The sequence below is a fragment of the Anas acuta genome, chromosome 3 (genome assembly GCF_963932015.1).
Source record: "Anas acuta chromosome 3, bAnaAcu1.1, whole genome shotgun sequence".
Classification (NCBI taxonomy): Eukaryota; Metazoa; Chordata; class Aves; order Anseriformes; family Anatidae; genus Anas; species Anas acuta.
This window is the reverse complement of record NC_088981.1, coordinates 17,083,926-17,104,633: the sequence shown is the minus strand read 5'-3', so window position 1 is coordinate 17,104,633 and position 20,708 is coordinate 17,083,926. Positions and strand designations below refer to the sequence as shown.

At 41.1% G+C, this 20,708-nt stretch overlaps 1 long non-coding RNA gene across 1 annotated transcript; it reads left to right on the top strand.

Moving 5' to 3' along the window:
• Positions 1 to 9,108: 9,108 nt before the first annotated feature.
• LOC137853483 (uncharacterized) lies at positions 9,109 to 20,046 on the top strand. The gene is made up of 4 exons (XR_011094530.1): positions 9,109 to 9,493; positions 9,593 to 11,393; positions 12,801 to 12,882; positions 16,327 to 20,046. It is a non-coding gene; the product is annotated as an uncharacterized lncRNA (long non-coding RNA).
• Positions 20,047 to 20,708: the final 662 nt, after the last annotated feature.

Below are 20,708 nucleotides of genomic sequence, written 5' to 3'. Positions count from 1 at the left end.
ATTTGATTACCTCATTGTGACTGCTGAGCCATTACCTCCAAAAATTTGATCTGAAGAACATGGTATTTTCTTTCACAGGCTTGTAATAGCTGGCTGTGCTGCCAGGGGATGACCCCAAGTGATGAGGTGAACCCACATTTCACAGACTTGCTGTAGGGTGAAGGTGAATCAGAAGAAAGGGCTCAACAGGAGCAAGTGGTAATTGGTTTTGAAGATTTTCATCTTTTATGTTTGAGCTCAGCTCACAGCAGCTTATGACAAAGCTCTTTCCAGTGAACATAACAGTGCTGGCAGGCTCCTTTCCCCATCTCATTTGTATGCAGTGAACATGCTCCTTTCCTTACCAAGGTTTTTAACTCTGTAAGGAAACATTTCTCTGTAAGGCTTCCAGAGGCAACTCTAACTTCTCCTGCATGGTCAGCTGCTGCTGAAGGTGCACAGGCAGATGTGTGTCTGGTACTCACTGTGCCACCTCCCTCTGGGTAACAATCCACTGGCATTTGTGTAGAAACATAGCCCAGCCAAGCTCTACTGACTTGCCAAACAGCTACTTGGAGTATTTCAGATGACACCATCACAAGGCTTGCACTCCAGTGCCAACTGCACCTACAGATCTCCTCTAGTGCACGATGTACAAGGTATAAACAAAGGAGTTAGTACTTCAGACTGTGCTTGTACAATAAATTCTCGTTTTCATGGTAGAATGCGGAGAGGAGAATTGTTTCCCTAATTCCACTTAAAAAAAAAAAAAAAAAATAATAATAATGGCCAAGATTACCTCCTTGTATTTCTAGTGGGAGATTTAACTACTCTGCCCCCAAGAATGTAGTCCCCAGAGGCAAGCTTTCTGGCTTATTGGCTTCAACCTTCCCTGTCTCTCTTAATTATTTTTCAACTGTCTTAGGAATCTGGAGAGGTCCCAGTCAACTGCCAAACATTGTTCCAATTTTCAAGAAGGTCAAGAAAGAAGACCCCGTTAATTACACACCTGTCAGTCTCATTTCAGTGCCTGGTAAAATGATGGAGAAGATTATTCTAGGAGTTATTGAAAAACACCTAAAGGACAGTGCAGTCATTGGTCACAGCCAACATGGGTTCATGAAGGTAAAGTCCTGTTTAATGAACTTAATTTCCCTTTATGACAAGGTCACCCACCCAGATGACCAAGGGAAGCCAGATGATGCAATCTTTTTGGATTTCAGCAAAGCTTTTGATCCTGTTTCTCACAGTATATTTTCTACAAATGTCCAGCATACAGCTAGACTAATAAACAACCCAATGGGTGAACAATTCCAAACTGCAACAGAATCATAGAATCATAGAGTCATTCAGGTTGGAAAAGACATCTAAGATCATCAAGTCCAACCATTAACCTAGCACTGCCAGGTCTACCACTAAACCATATCCCTAAGAAACACATCTACATGTCTTCAGAATCTTCAGAATACCTCCAGCGATGGGGACTCAACTACTTCCCTGGGAAGTCTGTTCTAATGCTTCAAAACCCTTCCAGTGTTTTTTTTTTTTGTTTTTTTTTTTTCCCCCCTAATATCCAACCTAAACCTCCCCTAGTGCAACTTGAGGCCATTTCTTCTTGTCCTATTGCTTGCTGCTTGGGAGAACAGCAACCCCACTACAACCCACCCTGCTACAACCTCTTCTGAGGTATTCGTAGAGAGCGATAAGTTCTCCCCTGAGCCTCCATTTCTCTAGGCTAAATAACCCCAGTTCCCTCAACTGCTCCTGGTAAGACTTGTTTTCTAGATCCTTCACCAGCTTCATTGCCTTTCTTTGGACACACAGTAGCACCTTGATGTTCCTCTTGTAGTGAGACCCAAAACTGAACACCCTACCACAGAGAGTGTCAGGCGTCAGTCTCAAACCTGAGGCAATACAACACCCTTGCCACCTACATTGTGGCTGACATATAGCTCAGACAGTCTCAGATGGTCTCGGATGGAAAGATGTTTTCATGAATCATAGAACCCCAGAACGGCTGGGGTTGGAAGCTACCTTAAAGATCACTTAGTTCCAACTCCCCAGAGAGGCAGGGACACCTCTACAGGTCACTCCTCACTGGTCTCCACCTGGACATCAAGCTCTTGACCACAACTCTTTGAGTGCGACCATCCAGACAATTCCTTACCCACTGAGTGGTCCATCCACCAAATCCCTGTCTCTCCATTTTAGACACATTTTAAAATTCAGCAGCACATATACAGACCTGAAATATTTATGCTATATTAAGCTGCGTTTGGTACTGGAACAAATACAAGTTGGACAACCATTTCTACTTCTGCCTCTCCTTATTGACTTCATTTCAAAACTGTCTGGAGGAGGAACATTACTGTGTTATGTTTACATTATGCTCAACATAATTAGGCCCTATTCATGAAAGAAATATTTAAAGGCTCAGTCTCAGTGTTATTATGACAGTCCCTCTGGATCAACTGCCATCACAGCTGAAAGAGCATTGTCTTCAAACTGAGAGAAAAATCTAGATGATCTTTCAGAAAATCATCTGATTTTGAGGATTTGACTGAAGCATAAAATGAGACAAAAGTCTCTGCTCCTCTGCCTGGAAGGTGTTAGGTGATGACAGTATAAGCAGTCTCTTTTCCTAAGTTTCCAGGTCTTCAATGCTGTTTTTCTCATGTGATAGTTATATTTTGAAATACTACTATGGCTTTTTTTTTTTTTTTTCTCAGAGTGAGGAAATATATCATCCTCAATAAAATCAAAAGACTGTTTGTTCAGTCTGGGGATGCTGTTAATGAACATGCTCTCACCAGCTAAAAGCAAGAAAAAAGGGGATTTTAAAATGAAATCCCTGCGTTACTTTTTTTTTTTTTTTTTTTTTTTTTTTTTTTTTTCTCTAATTCCTGTGGCTTTATGAGAAAGGCCTGTGTAGATCAGCTATTGTTTGCCACTGCACGGTTCCTTCATTTTTGCAACCGGTTCTTGAATTGCCACAGTTTTGAAGTGGATTCATTTTGTCTTTTTCTTCCCTCTCTGCATTATGAGTATCCCAAAAGCTCCACAGACGTAGCTCAAAAACTACATTTATTAGAAGATAAAATAAGACCTGTAACTCCTAAACCACAGAAATTTCAGCTGGGAAAGGCAGGATAAAAATGAAGGGAATATAAAAACCCTCCCTTCCTCCAGCCTGCTTGTTTGCCACCAAAGCCGTAGCACGTTTAGTAATATTCCTGCCACCCTTACACCCGTGCAGCTGCTATTGATGATCATTTCTACAACAGAATGCCTATTTTTTTTTTTTAATCACAATTTTAAGATTTTCCAGCACAAAATTGCCCATCCCAGGGCGTCCCCCAGGTGCCAGGCCGCTGAGTTTCTCTCGGCCGCAAGATGGCGTCGCCACCCTGAGGGGGAGAGAGCGGGACCGCGGCCCCAGTGGATGACGGTGACGCCATTTTTGTCACTGTGTCCAAACCTAATTCAAATAAGCAAAAACAGTTTGGCTGATTTTTTTTTTTTTTTTTTTTTTTTTTTTTTGAGAGAGAGATTTTGATTTAATTTGAGCAACAGAAGGGCCTCAGGTACCCTAGAATTTGGAAGAGAATTGTTTTTCGTGGGCCTAGTGTGGTTGCTGGGCAAAAATGTGTTTCAGTCCTGAAGAACAGCCAGCCATTTCCTATCCTCTCATCTTTGTTCTCTCAGAGGAACAGGAGAGGCTGTTTTGGCTGAGCTAAGAGGCTCCATATTTGTATTTTACAAAGCACGTAAATGCCAGCCTCACTCCACGCACCTGAGGCAGCCCTGCTGGGGCGCTACTCCTGCACACAAAAAAATCTCATTAACACAGAGTAAGATGAGGTGGAGCTGCAGGTGTCACCATTTTTCCCTTTCTGAAGACGAGGTGGGTGAAACCCGCTGCGGCTGGACAAGAAGGAAGGCATTTGTGCTGTGGCAGGAGCTCTGTACAGAGCATGGAGGCTGCCTGTCAGAGCGCTTGACTAGTGCAGAAAGAAAAGGGCTGATGAAGAGGTTGATACCCACGGGGAGCAAAGAAAGGTACTGCCAAAGATGTATTTATCTGTGTTTCTGGCACATTTGATTAAAGCTCAAATAGCTCCCTAGACACTGGCAGCAGGCCTGATATCTGTCAGCTAACAAAAATCAGTATCGCTTTCTGAAGCTATAGCCCTCTGATCTGAAAATCTGCCCTTTATTTTCACTTCTGGCTGCCTCCAGCCTAATCTGCAGACCTTCCAAACTTAAAAATCAGCTTTACATACAAAACCAAAAACAAAACATCTGTATATATCCTAGAAGTCTTCACAACCTCCTGTTTTAATAATATCTCTAATATATATTTTTTCCTGACTCTAATTCAGCCAGAATCACTGAAATAATCCTTGTGGTACTGTTATACATATTTCCAATTTTGCAATTTATAAGCACTGGATGCAAATAGCTTTTTGTTCTTAAGAAAATTATTTCTTCATTAAGCATAAAATCAGATTATATTTTTTTTAGCCCTGCTTCATCTGCAAGCCCTTATGCCCCCCTTATGTATGGGTTAAGTACTGAGCTATGTAGAAAGAAATTAATCATCTTGTATCCCAACAAGACACGGCAGCTGGGTCAGCCTCACTAGGAAGAGGCTTTTCAATGTTTGTTTTCAGAGAGAAGTAAAAGTCTGATAGACAGACACTTACTTTCAAGCTGCTGCCTTTGCCAGAGGCAACCCACGCAATCATGAGCCCTTCTGGCATCTCACTGAGTCATGTAGAACTGCCATAGATAAATGGAAGACAGCCAGGAGGAAAAAAAATCCATTCACATCCAGCTAATGAGTAGAAAGTTCAAAATTGCCTACTGTTTTACAGGCTGTGTACCTTAATTAGATGAATCACAGAATACTGAGGGTGGAAAACACAGGCCAAAGAGCTCATAAGAGTGCACTTCATTCTTTTACACTAACAGCATTATCTACCTCCCCACAAGGGAAGATGTCACCCCATTTTCTCAGACAACAAAGTCGTTTGTATGATGCATGGACTAACGTGGAAAATACGAGCAGAAATGATGTATGAGCTAGACGCACAAGCACTTTATTCCTTTTCTTTACCCCAAATCCAACTGTTAACATCACTTTCCATAAAAACACTTACCTGTGTGCTTTCTGGTCAAGGTCAGGCCCATGACAAAATATCATGAGCTACACTGAGTGTCAACATAAGGACCAAATTCAAAGTGATGTCCACATGGTAGTATTAGGAATTGACTCATGAGAATTTTCTCTAATGTGATAACAGGTAGACATTACAAGCCCTCGACATTCCTGGGACTCTCGGGAAGAAGCCTCATATTAGTGTAATAAATAAATTGCATTCCCTTCATCTTTCTTTAGGCCAGATTAGAGTGAGGCAGCCTAACAGTGGAACGGTTCATGAATGCTTAAGATTGATACCTGGCACCAGTTTACAATAACAAGCACAGAGCATGGAAGAACCAATAATAATAATATATATATTAAAAAAAAAAAAAAAAAAAAAAAAAAAAAAAAACATAATTAGTACAGTTAGTAAACAGTTACCCTGTAGAAGCAGATAGAAAACCAACACATACTGCCATGTAAACCTATACCTATACTTAGCTTGCACAGTGTCAGTGGAAAACATGTAATGTGTTCCAGCAGCCCCACTCGGTTCTCCCAGTAATGATCGTGTAAAAAGTCTGACAGCAGTGGAGCTACTAGTGGTGAGTTCAACTGTGTAGTGCAGTGAAGAGGCAATGTGTTCACAATGAACTCAAAACCTTGTGGTTTCCTTCTTGGTCTGTCTATATTATGGCACACTCAGTAACACAATTACTGTCTCTTTTTCCTTTACTGGATGGATTTATTTTTTTTTCTAGCAGCAGAAGGAAGAAATACATGGTTGTAGTTCTCTCAGCAAGCCAAATGGTATTGTGTATTTTGGCCATTCTGGTTTTAGGATGTCTGTTGCTGTCTTAGAAGGAAATAGGTTTTGACAAGAGATTTGAAAAAAAGATGGATAATATTTTCACGTGTTGTGTCATTGCACATGGCTGCTGGAACATAGACAACTCCATTGGCAAATGAAGAGTCACTGATCTGTAGGGTCAAAAACTGGAGATAAACACTTATGCCATGGCAGCATATGAAAGCAAGGAAGAGGATAGAGTGAAAAGCACAACATAGCTGGTGCTCAGAATTCCTTGTTGTCAGAATGTAGGGGAGAACAGCAAAGTAAATGTCATAAACTGATACGCAGGTTGATAAAAGCACTTTGGGATGCAGAGGTGTAGGAAACAATGCCATAGTGGGAACTCGAGATGAGGAGGGAAAAGTGTCAACAATCATTATGCAGGGCATGAGGTTGATCTAGAAGCTGTGCTTTGCATTGACTGAAATGTCAGAGAAGCCAGAAAGGGGAAAGTAATGTTAGGGAGGAGATAAGGTGAAAGTTGGTAAGAGCGTGGTCTGTCCTGAGTCTTAGAAACATTTCAAAGGAAGAACCATTGGTATTTAGACCTAGCCTACCATGCAAAAAGAGTACAGAGAACAAGAGAATCCTGGAATGGCTTGGGTTGGAAGGAACCTTAAAGATCACCTAGTTCCAACCCCCTGCCTAGGCAGGGACGCCACCCACTAGACCATGTTGTTTAAAGCCCTTTTCAGCCTTGTTTTCAACACCTCCAGGGATGGGGCATCCACACCTTCTCTGTGAAACCTGGTCCAGTGCCTCATCATCCCCTGAGTAAAGATCCTGGTTATTTAAATTAAGGAAAAAGGACATGGCATAATCTTAGTTATAAGTATAAAGGGAATAAGAAGACACAGAGAGAAAGATCAGGATTAAATTTTGCTTGGTGTTCAGTCAGCAAGAGGAGTGGGGGTGGCAATTTTGCCACAGCAGAGCTAAGTTGAGGGAAATAGATTCGGAGCGGTGAGTCAGCCTTGAGAGTTCACAGTTGCACAACTGATCCTTGCAGCTGCAGAAGAGCGAGGATCACATGAAGCTCCAAGGGAGCACTTCTCCCTGCGCTTTACAGCTCAGAATCCCGTAGAGCATCAGAAGTTCAACAACTCTTAGTCATCAGAGACATGCACGAGCATGTCAGGTAGAGAAGAGAAAGGGAGAGCAGTGGCTAGATATTGAGCTGCAGAAATACATGTATGCATAGAGTAGAGAAGGAACTTGAGAGAAAATCCCTCTCAAATTTACTTACTCACTGGAGAATTCACCTCTTGGGGGAATCTTCTGTGAGTGAAGGTTTAGGACATACATGTCAGCTGCTGCAAAGTCTTTTCTGTGGCCAATCCATGAAGTACCTTACCGGGTGATAAATAATAACACACGGACTGTGGGGTCATATTTCAGTCTATAATTATACTAATTAAAATAGTTTTGTTTAAATAGCTTATCTTCCTTTGCTTCCTGCAGTCCTGCTAGAAATCCTAAGTGGTATCCAACGACATTTTTCTCCCTTTACTCAAGGTTTCGTGAAAAATGAACTGCTTTGTGACATCTGATTCTTAAGTACCTGCCTTAGTGACCGAGGTAGCAAACACGCTCCCTTATTGCTCTGGGAACTAGCTTTGCATGTACTGTTTCATCTACTCCTTAATTCTTCCACTGGGGCTCTAAATCTGGACTAAGCTGAAAGACGAGGACAATAATTCTTAACCCACTGTGGAACATTAACTGAGTGGCAAGACAGCGATTGGCTGCGCACTATGAACGTGGCTCCATTTCATTTCCTCTCTGGAGATGCTGATTCACTGATGGAGTGATGTTCTTCCAAGCAGGAGAAGATTAAATAGAGACAACAGACTCAAAAGTAATAAATAAGACCGTAGAGCAAAACTGCCTGATGTTGTGTTATTTTAGAAGCCCTGTGTTATCATGCCTAGCACTGGGGAGGAGGTCTGCATCTATTTAGCTCCAGCAGCAGTGGCTCCTTTTGGTTCTCTCCTAACCCCATTACCTTAAAAACGATCTTCAAAGGAATGTGAGTGCTATTTCCCCTGCTTCCCTAATGTGGAAGTGAGGTGCTGGAGCAGAGAATGGTCCTTTGCTGCCTGACACTAACAGAACGTGCAGCAGACAGGATCGATGTTTCCTGGCCACAGCTTCTGCGTGCAGCATGTGGTCACCCAGCTTCCCTTCCAGTGTAGTGCTGCAGAAGGGCTGCATGGCTGAGACTCTGAAGTTTGGGTACTGCTTCTCTAACAAAGCATGGGCTGGAACCACATGTAGCCCTTCAGAGAACTGCCACATCACCCTGTTCGAAAGACCACCTTCAAAACCAGGCAGCAGCAGCTGATATGTACAAGGCTAGTGCCTAGTACATATTAATATACTAGGGCCAATAATTGGTCCACGTGAATTGTGAAAATTAGGCAGTTGTAAAGGTTTTACTTCTTCTCTGTGTCAATCAAGATGCAGAAGAAAATCTAATCTTGCTTGTTCTTTACAAGAAGCCATGTTGCTATAGGACTTAGAGTTAACAAAGAAGCATGCCTGCCTCTTTTATCCTGTGCAAGTAAATGCCAGAAAACCGACCAGTGACTGGTAGGTAGCAGGTTATGAGAGGGTCTGAGTCTGAGTGTTTTGTATGTGCAGAAATCCACAAAAACACTCTGCTTGTGTCTGTGAACTGCAATCCATCTCACCTGATCCAGAATGTTAATTTGCTAAAGGAACCTGAAAAGAGGGCTCGATCTTTATTCCTATGCAAAACCAGGAATTTTGAGAGTATGTTGTGCAGCTGTGAGAGATCAAGCCTCCAAGGCAGAGTCTGGAAGTGACCTTGCCCTCTCCTGCAGGTGAGGGTGTTCTCCCAGGGCCGGAGCATGCATCTTTAATGTCCAGCTCTTCTTTTTTTGCTGCGTGTGCTTGTGTCTCACGGGGTAGTTACTCTTGCTACATGCTTGGGGAAACTTCAGTGTTTCACAGCAGGGTCAGAGTTGACATTCTTAGCACATTCCTTTCATTTCTTCACCCTGATATAGCAATTGATATTCCACACAATGCTGCCTCATTTCTGGTCAGGCTGTTCTTTACAATCTATTTTTAGTGTTTCCCCCAAAATTTGCCTAGTAAGGGCTTTTGTATAATCGCTCCTCAAGATTTGCATTTCAGCGTAGTATTTGTTCTTGGAGCTGGCTGCAGGCTCACCTCACCTCCTGCCGAGTTAATCCACATAGATCATTTAGCTGAATGATCTAAACACAGAAATACATTTTTGTTTTTATTCTCAGAACAGTATCATTCTCTTTTTTCTTTCTTTTTTCTTTTTTTTTTAAAAAACTTTAGTAATTCAGTGGCTTCTGCAATAGGTCTTCAGAATTCTTCTCCTATCTGAAGGGGTCTGAAGGGGGCTGCACTATCTGTCAGAATATTATTTTTTTGGTGTATTTTCTAAGCACTTTTCATATTTTCCAAATTTTACAGCCTAGAGTTAGGCTTAACTTACTTCTGACTGGTGGTGTCAGGTAGGTGGTTCTCTTTTCCTTTCCTCCATAGTCATCTGCTTTAAATTATCCTATTTAAATTATCATCTGTGATTGGTTTGTTTATCTTCATTTCAACAGAGTCACAAGGCTTCGGCTCCACCTATGTCATTGGCTTCTGATGGAAAGGATGGCAGAATGAACCATATTTGCTTTCCAAAACCAAGCTTGAAATTCCCGTTGAACTTGGACTCCCTGGTTTTAATTCATATCTGGATAGACTGACTTATGTATTTTCTTCATTCCTCTCCCCACATATATGATTCTCTTTTTTTTTTCTGCAAGGATGGTCTATTTGTAAGGGTTCCTTATGTTCTGCCTAAGTTTTCCCTTTGCTTCCTGTCATTTTAGAACGCTCCTGTTTCTACCTGTTGCTCCCATTATGATGTTTGTACTCTTGCATACAACTGAAAAGCATCTTCTGTCATTCTTACCTTTGGAGTTGTTGTTTGTCCAGGTTAGTCAGTTCCTTTTAATGTTTCCTCACTAGCTCTAAAAGGTATTTTATTTGAATCTGGCAAATAATGTTCTCCGAGTTCAAGCTCTTGTGATCCTGTATGGCCCTGTCTGCCAGCATCCATAACCTTTTCCTCATAAACAGTTCGTAGCATTTTGCCAAATTGTCATAATAAGAAGAAAATGGGGAAAAGTATAAATGCAAATGACATTTATCAAATGTAATGGTAATGGTCCTCAGCTTCACCTTGCAATCATGTGCTTGATATGCTATCTTTCTGGTCTCCTCCTCCGAGTATAAAATTGACACTTTTCTGTATTCTTTTGCTGCAATTTTAAGAACTTCTGTTCCAAATAGGTTGTCTAACTGCCTTGGCAAGTTTATAGACCTAAGCACAATCAGCATGTTTCTTTGGTGGTAAGTGGGCAGTAAGCTACAGTCTCCAAATTTCTATGTGTGACCACAGCCATTTTTTGGAATTATAAGCCTGTTTGCATCTTTCTCCACAAGTAAAGAAACTGAAAGCACCTGGCAAAGCACAGCTGAACTCGTGCAGCCGTCAAAGAAAGGTAGCTGCATCCAGGCTGCCTACTGGAAATGGTATGTAGCATGTGGCAGCCCCACAAACCACGCGCAGGTACTGCAGGTACAATAAAATATGGTTAGGCTCCATGCTGCTATGGTAGAAGGCAGACATTGCAGAGTTACCTGAAGGGTCTTACAACTCTGTCTGTCAAGGATCCTTTTCTCCACAGCTCATGTCAGCCATACTTCGGAAAATTTCATCTAAAATTATTCAGCCACACACGAAAATGAGAGTATGGCAAGTAAGCTGATTTTTGAACTTGCTGAAAATCTTATAGTGCTTTCATTCAGAAATCGTGCTTCTTCCAGGCTTTAGAGAAAGAAGCATCTCCAGTATCAAGCAAGCCCCTTTTGCTGTCTCCAGGAAAACATGAACTGGCCAAGTGATAACCTCTAAGTGATTTTAATTTGGACACCCTCAGCAGAAGCCTGATAGAATTTGGCAACTGAATTCCTGGCTGGTGACATCTGCAGTGAACCTCCTCCAGTCCTCGAATTCTCCCCTGCCAGCTCATCTGCCTGTGTGCAGCTCCATCCTGCAAACCACAGCTGGCTGCTTCTGTGGTGGAGGGCAGGGCAGTGCTGCGGGAGGAGCAGGGAGCAGGGCCAGCAGGCACGTAAAGCAGATAAAGATGACAAAAACTGGAGACTGTACTAGGACTTGGTGTTACGGGAAGGAAGAAGCTGTAGAGATGGAAAACAAAATAAGCAGGGAGGAAGCAGAACCAGCATCTATACAACCCCATGTCTGTTCTGTCTTGTCTGGCGTAGAGAAATCCAAGGTTTCCCTGAGTCTCCGTGTTTCTTTGTTGACAAGTATCTGTGCTACCTGATCATGAAGTACGTATCCTATATCCCTCAAGTTTGCTGATTGAGTTTCTCCCTTTTGTGACTGATACTATGGGTGATAACAGACATCTACTGCTACCAGTTACTCATTAGCACACAGTCCAGAGATTTGTACTGGGGACATAAAAGGTTTCAGTTCCATTTGGAGGTCACTAAGGTTTCATATAATATCATTTACTTTCAATTAACATAGGAAGTGACTTAATTCCAATAAATTGCAAGGTGCTTAAAGTAAACCTAGCCAGAAATACAAATTTACTATCTCACTTAGACAAAAGAGAAAAAAAAAAACAAAAAAACGTATTTTTGTGGCAGCACATAAGAACAAACTGCTGTTCCTTTAATTGTCCTTTGTGAGCTACCTGTCATCATTTTTCTCTGTGCCATCAAAGGGTAAACAGATAGAAAGAAAATGAGGTGATCAAAACTTTTATGGAAGGATGACTTCGATGTTATAGATGGCATGAGCCAGGACTTAATCCAAGATTAACACAGTGTACAAGTTAATTAAAAGAAACAAATGTGAGGAAGCTAGTTCTAATTTTCAGCAGCTCATTTAGCTTATCTTTAATGCAAATTGTCAGTGCAATTCCTATCGTGAAAATAAATCTCATTAAAAATACATCACCTCTTCACACATGTAAACCGAGGAAAGAATGTGCTCCCACCAGGTGAATGTGATGTTACTCAGCTGCACAGCAGAGATAATGTGGGTTTCACTGCTTCATCTAGTTTTATATTTTCTGAAAAATCTTTCTAATAATAGAAACCTTGCTCAGTGAACTATCAGAGTGCTAATGAATGTGGAAGAATGGAGTGATGTAAACCTTTTGAAACACGGTAGAGCAGTATGATTCTCACCTATTTTACAGGTGGGAGACCTTACTAATTGAGGAAGTTAGAAGTTATAGGCCCCAAATCCATAGATAATGAAAGGGCAGACTTGGAGTAATGAGAGTTCGAAACCCATGTTCCCTTTTTTACCTCCAGACTTATGCTACCAAGTGTTGTATGCCCTTAGGCTGACAATCTCCTTGAGATTTACTGTTGAGTAGAGTTCAGATAAAAGGAATCTCTGAAAGCAAATGCTATTTGAAATTGTATAAAAATGCAAAAAGAAAAGCTATGTTGTGTTTATAAGTCATGATATCATATTATTATGATTCTTTTGGAGCAGTTTATGGAGCAGTAAAGCCAGAATTCTTTACAGAGATGAAAGTCAATATCTATCTCCGTACCTCCACCAACGTTAGTAAGAAATATCGCTAGACTTTGCAAGATAGGAAGCAAAGAAAAGGAATATTAAATAGAGACATTTTTTTTTTCCATATTATAGTTCTGTTATAAAACAAACAAGTGTATAGCCTTTTGTATGCTTACAGAATTTTTTTTTAACAGAACAACGAAGAAGTAGATATTCCAAAACATTTGCGAGGACATCAGGGATCCTCTATAGGCTGTGATCTGCTTCTTCTGGAAGGTGAGAAACTATAATGAAACACATTCGTATGAGAAGCAGGTGTAGAAGTATTTTAATGTTTTTACTTGTATTTTAAAATCAGTGTGTAGAGTGCAGTGTAAGGTCAGCAAACCTTTTCTTTCTTATTTATGATACAAAACGCAGTCTCTGTGTGTCCATTTTTTTTCGTATGCATATATTTCCAAGGGCTGACTTGAAGCTTGGTCATCTCAGTAAACTTTAGATCAGGCCTATGACCTGAATGGCAATAAGATATGAAGAAGGCTGTTTAGCATATTCAGTTTTGTTTGGTGTCTGGAAGAGCCAGGAGGTGGCAGTGGAAGTCTACTTTACCACATCGGAATCATAGACTCTAGGCATTTCCCAGTCTTGACACTGGAAAAGTGGTGAGTTGCTGCAATTCTCCAATTTGAACCATTTTGTGGCAACTGCCCACACACCACTTATATTTGCAGGGCTACTAAAAGGGTCCCAGCAAGCTTGCACAGCTCTCTAAGAAATGCTGTCTAGTCTTAATTTATTTTTTATTTTTAATTATAATTCTGTACTGCTGACTCAGCTCTGCAGTTTATGAGTAGTTTGACCAGCCCATCCTTTCAGCAGCAAACATGTGTGTTCTGGGTGTGTGTTTTGTTCCAAACAGATGGCATTTGCTTTTGCCCATGGCAGCAAGTGAATGAAAGTACCCCACTTGAGCACTTGATTGACAAGTAGCAGTATATGAAACCTATGTAACTGTAAAGACAGGTTCCCTCTTCTTTTTCTTCATGCTTACTCCCTAGCACTCATAGCTGGAGGTTTAGTAACTATTTTGTGTTCACTTATCTGGTGAGGTGATTGTGGATGGGTAGTGTTTGCTTATCCCCACCAGGAGGAATTTTCAGTGTCTTATGTCCTATTCAGTGTCTTTATGACAATCCAGTATCATAGTGAATAATTCTGTAAGTGACCCACATGAAAAGCAGAGAGAAATCCTGGGAGAAGGCAGTGCAGATGAACAAAGAAAGAGGAAAAACAAATAGAGAATGATAAACTGGTCACTATCAGCTGGAACACTTTCTGTATCAGCTTGAGGTTAGTCTTGGTCTTTTAAAATAAACAGCTCTGGGCTGGGTCAGCACATGGTGGGGGATCGCTGTGGAGGGAAACAGATGTTGTACAAAAGTATTGCAAATAATTTTGCAGTCTAAACTGTATCTGCTTGTGAAGTGACTATTAAATAAGCAAAAGGTTTCAGAAAAATCTTTCTTCCTAAGAGCTACTAGCTGCTGGCTAGTAACAAAAACAAACAAACAAAACAAATCAAAACAAACCAATCAAACAAACAAAAAAAAAAAAACAGAGCATAGTAACAGAAATAAGCCCAAATCTGTCTGTTAGTTTTATCAGGATGCAGCATTCCCAGGGTAGATATTGCTGCTTCCACAAAAGAAGGTGTGTACTGTCCTCTGCCTCTCAAACAGGTTTTTGTACATCCCCTTCCCTGCAGCAGCTGTAAATGGGGAGGCAGAAGAATTGCAGGGGGGAGAATATAGCAAGCTTTGTCTTAGCGTTTGATCACCTTTAAGAAAAGACATTATTGATCTTGCTGTTCTGAAGGACTTGAAGAACTGATAGATGACTGGAAATAGAAGAAGCTCAACCAGGTAAACAAGACTGCTAGAGGAATAGATGATGCAGAGGGTTTTGAACATGGTTAGGTACAAAGGCAAGAGAAGCATGCATAAGGGAGACAGGCCGTGAGGAGAGGTGAACAGAAGATTCTTTTCACAGAGTGTATTGAAGTTATTATACTCTAAATTCTGTATTTCTTACCTGCCCCAGATGTTTGCTAGTTTCAAAGCAGCAGTCTGTGATAGAATCTGATCCCAAATGAATGTGGTTTTCAAAGTCAACAATAGGAAGCACAGATAGAAAGAAAGTTGGTATCTTCTCCATAATCCTGTCTCTGGAGATAGTTGTTACTAGAACTGGTCAGAGGAGGGAGAGAAACTGCATTTCTTCCAATCTCTCTGCTAACAGTTCCATTGTTTCAGTTCCAAGAAAGGACCAACTATATAGCTGGGGAGAAATCACCGAAAATATCATTGATATTTTCCTCAAACTTCTAAAGTTTTAGCTAGCTACAGATTACATATACACCCTGAATGCTACTGCAGGCTGTGCCCCCAAAACAGAACTGCATGGGTGAGACAAGAGGTCACCTGCCATGGCCTTTGTGGTCCCTGACTGCTCTGCTGACACCAGTTGCAGAGATGGAATCTGGAAAGCCAACTTTTGTCCACAGGCAACTGAAATGAGAGCAAGTAGCACAAGCAGCCAGACCGACTGCAGAGATTCTGGTAACTTTCTGTTGCTCCTGGCAAGACTGGAGGTAAACTGGCATCTACCACTGAGGGGCTGCATACCTTCTGGTCCCGTCCCTGAGCTTTGCAAACAGTTCTGTACATGCTACTCTAATTCCTTTCCTATCAGTCTGAGGACTGCAGCTACATTGTTCTAAGCATCCAGGTCCAAAGCTCTTATCTAAAACAATGGTATTTGCATCAGAAATGCTATTTTGGCTCTTTTCTTTTTTCATTTGCCACTGCCTTGAGGATGATGGCTTATAATAGCTGGAATATTTAAAAACCCCACCAAGCGCTGTGCTGACAGCACAGTAATTTGTATGTGCCCAGTAGTTCTGGCTAATCTCAGCACAGAGTTCACATGCTGAATGAATGTTTTTTTCTTTCATCATTCACCATATTAACTTGAGGTCATTGCTCCACTGACATTTGCAAACAGCACCCGTCTCTGTCAGTCACAGCCGTGCACAAAAGGACCTTGCAAAGCACTAACTATGTCTATTAGACATACCCAGTTTGCACACAGCCCCTCGGGATGAAAATGAGAGCATTAGGGACTGATGTGAAATTGCAGGAGGAGAGAATAGGGGTTAGCCTACAGAAATGGAAATGCTAACGTTTGAAGTGGTATCACAAATGCCCAATGTCACAGACACTTAATTTGCGTCTTGTTTTGAAAGAGCTGCAAAACCCAGTAGTTATGGGAAAGCCAACTTCTTTTGTTTTGTATGATTACAGTTAAAAAAGACCAAATGACAGTTTGCAGTCCTGTGAACTGAAGCACAGTGCTCTGGATCATGTAAAGAAAAAAAAAAAAAAAGTGGTAACTGGGTTTAGTTCAAAGCTGTAAGAAAACAGATAGCAGGGTAATAATGCAAACAGCAACAAAGCTTTGCTTCTTAAGGAAAATTTGATTCAGCAGCAGTAAGTAGTGGTGCTATTCACAAGCAGCCCCATATATTGTTGATGTGCAGTCACATGAATGTGAGGTTAGGAAATCTGAGAATTAAAGTCATTTATGCAACTGATATCCAAGCACAAATCCATCTCTTTCTTTCTCGCTCCCTCCCTCCTTTTCTTCCTTCTGTCTTTCCAGAAGCTTCAAGAGACTTCTTCACTCGTACAAGACTAATTATTTTGGGACTGGGGGCAATTCCACATCTAATCAGCCTCACTCCGCTTGTACTGTAGGAAAAAGGTTATTTTTATTTCATGGTCCAACAAATTGAGGCTGTGGGAGGAGCTACTGAAGATCACTGCAGGCAATATGCGACCTAGGGTAGGAACTCAGTTCTTTCAGCTTTTATATACAACCTGCTGAATAATGTTTTCTCTTGTTAATGAGAAAATCTGTCTAGGCCAGAAAGGGTAGGAGCATTTCATTCCAGAGAGGAATATCTGGATGCTCTGACTTTTGCCTCCCGGAATATGTTTTACTACTGACCAACTTTACTGCATTATTAATTTTAGTCATCTGTCCACAGAATAATCAAGAACTGCCTTAGGAAAATATTAAGCTGAGCCGTATACCAGTAAGAGCAAACAAATTCACATGGACAGCTGCAAAAATGAATTTAACTTACTCTTGCTGTGCCTAGGCATAGTGTGATTTCAGAGTTTCCTTTTGATGTGTCACAAAGTCTCATCACGTCTCAAATAAGGTTACTGGAAGAGCAAAAGCAGGTCTTTTGATATACTACAAACAAGGGACTCCATGAATCTTACATACACATGTAAATCTACCTATGAGCATTGCTAGAAAAATGACCAGGTGTTGTAAACCTCTGAATTCAATCTGTGCAAAGATCTCCGTGTCTATAATGTGTAAAGGCCAACAAGCACTGTTCTCCAGAGATCGAAGCAGATGTGTGTAGATCTCCTCCCAGCTCTGTGTTTTGGTCAAATGTCAGGAGTCTGTAAAGCACAGGTGCTACCTCATTTTTCCATACGTCCAGCAAGATGCAGCCAATTCATTGAGGCAGGGATACAGTTAATTTTCATGGTAGCTGATATGGTGCTGTGTTTTGGATTTAGGATGAAAATAATGTTGATCCAGATGGCATTAAGAACATTAAAACAACCACCAGGTGGATCAGGCTGCTAGAACTGGAGTGCTTATACATTTCTAGATTTGGAACGGATGACCAGATCATTGTCCTATTGTACCCATATAGACTATCAGAAGTAACCTACTTGTTCTTTTAATTGGACTAAAATTTTCAAAGTGTATGAAAAATTGGTTATCCCACTGAAAACAGAATTACATGCTGAGAGCTTGCAGCCCACTCTTCAATTATTGCATAAATATGTTTATTGTGTATTGTTATGTCCTGTATGAAAAGTGTGTCCATGGGAACATGTGGTGTGTTAAACACTGTGCCTGCCCCCTCTACCTGCTTCATGAGCAGGCTAAATGTGGAAGTACACTCTCATGGCTGAGCTGTGCAGTTTATTTTCTGTTCTGTCACAGCATGGGCTAAGCAGGAAAATTTGCATCTGGTTGAGGTGGCCCAGAGTAAAACCTGACCAAGAGACTTCGGTTCTGAGTTTCAGTTGTGCGTTGCAGGGAAACTCATTTGTTTGTCTTAACCTTTGAAAAGTGAGTGTGACTGAATTTGGGTTGAAAAATCCCATTGGGTTGAGGAATAAATGGTTTTATAACAGGAAATGTTGAAATAGAAAGTTGAAATTTTCTTCACGTTCTTTTATTTTTTCCCTTTCTGCCAGTCACAAATGACTGTCCCAAATTCATTCAAACTTCACCAATAGCCTAGGTTATGCCATGGCATTGCATTTTTCTGCAAATAAGCTCATCCCAAATTTGTGGCTTGGTTGTAGAGGTAAGGTTTACTGTGCCCTACAGCATACCACAGATTGGAGGGAGGCTGTGGAGAACCTATAGCAGCAGCAGGGTCAGTAACTGTGTGGCACTGAAACCCTGCAGGCAAAGGAAGAAGCAAGGTCAAACCCTGCTAGCAGTGGGATAAAACTGCTCGGAAACCCTCAGGTATGGATTGCCTTGTTCCCCAGCTGTTTGTAATGCAAGCTGGATTTCTAATTAATTAGGACAAAGTCAATGAATTAGTTGGACTTAGATCTGTGAATGATGAATACTGACCTAAACTTCCAGATGTCTGTGCAACAGCTCTCCTTTCTGCAGGTGATTCTTGCATTCTCCCGATTCCAAAGCTTTGCAGAGTTTCAGGTCATGTTTATCCTGACAGAGCCCATGTTGTGAGCATGGCTAGTCTTTGCTGTGGTTAATTCCTTCTAGTGCAGCAAAAATGCATTGAATATTTGAAGTTTCCTTACTTTTGAGAGCATTTTGCTAGCTCTGAGGAAGAGCTTCTCTGGCTGAGCAGCTGTGTGTGTTCGCCAGCAGGGCAATATGCTCACTGAAGATCCTGAGATTGACTGACCCAGCATCTCTCTTCCTCAGGAGGATCTCAGTGAAAAGACTCTTCAGTGTTGGACAAGCTTTGACTAAGTCTGAATTTGCTGTAATGCATGCAAAATGAGTCTAAATTTCCTTTTTATCACACATTTAATCATGCCATCACTTTGGACTTTGTTGTAGCCATCATTTCACACATTGGCATAACCTAGAATGTGCTGGAGCAAAGCTGCGCTGGTAACAAATTGTTTTCCTTCCAGGATCTTTCAGAAATGGTTCCTTTTTCTTGCCTCTCTTGGTTAATTAAAGGGACATACTGGATTTCGTAGACTTAGAAAACGAGTTGCCATTCATGCCATAATGCCACAGATTTCTTATTACCCTTGCAGATTTTAGAAGTACTTTTTTTTAGGGGGGGAGTGGGGGGGGGTTGCAAAGTTATAGCAAGACTTTTATAAATCAGAAGAGGTAGAACATGTTATGTAGAATGACATCTGATGGTTTAATTGATATTGAAGCCTGTGGTTAACCTCTTTTCTAGGCCAAATTGGTCACAATTAGTGTTACATGCTCAGCAAAGCCCTTGGGAGACAAAGTAGAAACTGCTATCTCTTTCTGCACAAAGCTGGTACAGAGCCGCCTCACACTGTGCCTTTCTCACAGTTCCCTTTCGCAGTGGAATTCCTTCTAAAAGGAAGAAAGATAGTTCATTCCCAGTGGATTTGGTACTGCGAACAGATTTTATTCATGATGATCTGGACAAATGAGGCCTTGAACTGTGTGAAAACCACCATTTCACACATTGCTCAATTTATCACAACTGTTGGACCATAAAGAAAATATTATATCATGTCCCACATTGATGTATGGCCATGGGGGAAGTTCTTTGATATGTCAGATTTGCCATCCAGTGCTGTTGTTGGGAGAAAAGCCAGCATTGCTTCAGTTCTGATGTCACTTGTACACAGAAAAATGTGTGTTGAGTTATGGAAAAAAAATAAAAATGGTGTAAGTACTTTACTGGCCTCGTACCACTCCCCACAGAGCAACAAAATGCACCGAAATATAGCATTTCAGGACAGCAGTTCATAACCAAAGGCAAAAACTATCAAATAATTTACCAAGAACACTTCTTATCAAAGTGCACTCAGCTCCTTTATGACAACAGGGTGCAGCTTTGGCAATGACCTCTAGAAAGTATATAATGCATGGGCACTTCAAAAGCAGCACCATACAGAGGGTACTGTGGTGGAACACAGACATTTGGGAAATGCTCCCATCACTACACATGGTGATAAGTCTCTGAACAATCCTTCTTTCGTATGTGAGCTGAAAACAGCCTTCAAATGTACATCAGCATCTTGCCATTCATTAAGGTATTTATGGAGAGGTAGGATCTGCACTTGAGTCTACCTTGAGGGTGTAATTGCGTGTTGCTAATGTAATGGCTAGAGCTGGTGATCCAAACGGCAGCATATGAAAGGTCAGGATGCAGAACACAAGGTTGTGTGGAGCAACTGGAGGAAAAATGGAGTCTGATTTAACAGTCAGAAGGAAAAAGGAGGGCAAGGCAGTGAGTGAAAGAGAGAGACAAGATGGCTTTTTAAAATAGATCCTGCAGAGGTGAAAACAACAATTTTAAAGAACTACATCAACTATATGCAACTAAAATCTTAAAAAGAAAGATAATAAATAAAGGAAAAAAGAAACAAAAGCCATTATCAGAGCCAAACATTTAAGTGTTGTAAATGGGTGCAGCTATCAGATTAGCTGTTTCCATGTATATCATCATGAGAACATTCTCTGTATATATTTTGATGGATGCCCTTAAAACATCTTAGGCAATGACATGCCCTAAAAGGCAAGTTATGGGATGCGATTCTGATCTCATATAGCCTAGTTAACATCCACAAGAGGTTACTGCCACGAGTCCTCTGGCAGGGCACTGCACAAATGAAGGTAGGACTTAACTCCTATTCCTTCACATCATTTTTGCCACTGTGATTTTTATTTTCTCATGTACTATTGGAAAAATCTGTGTTGCTCTCGGTTCTGTTGACAATCAGAAAATTGGAGAAACCAAT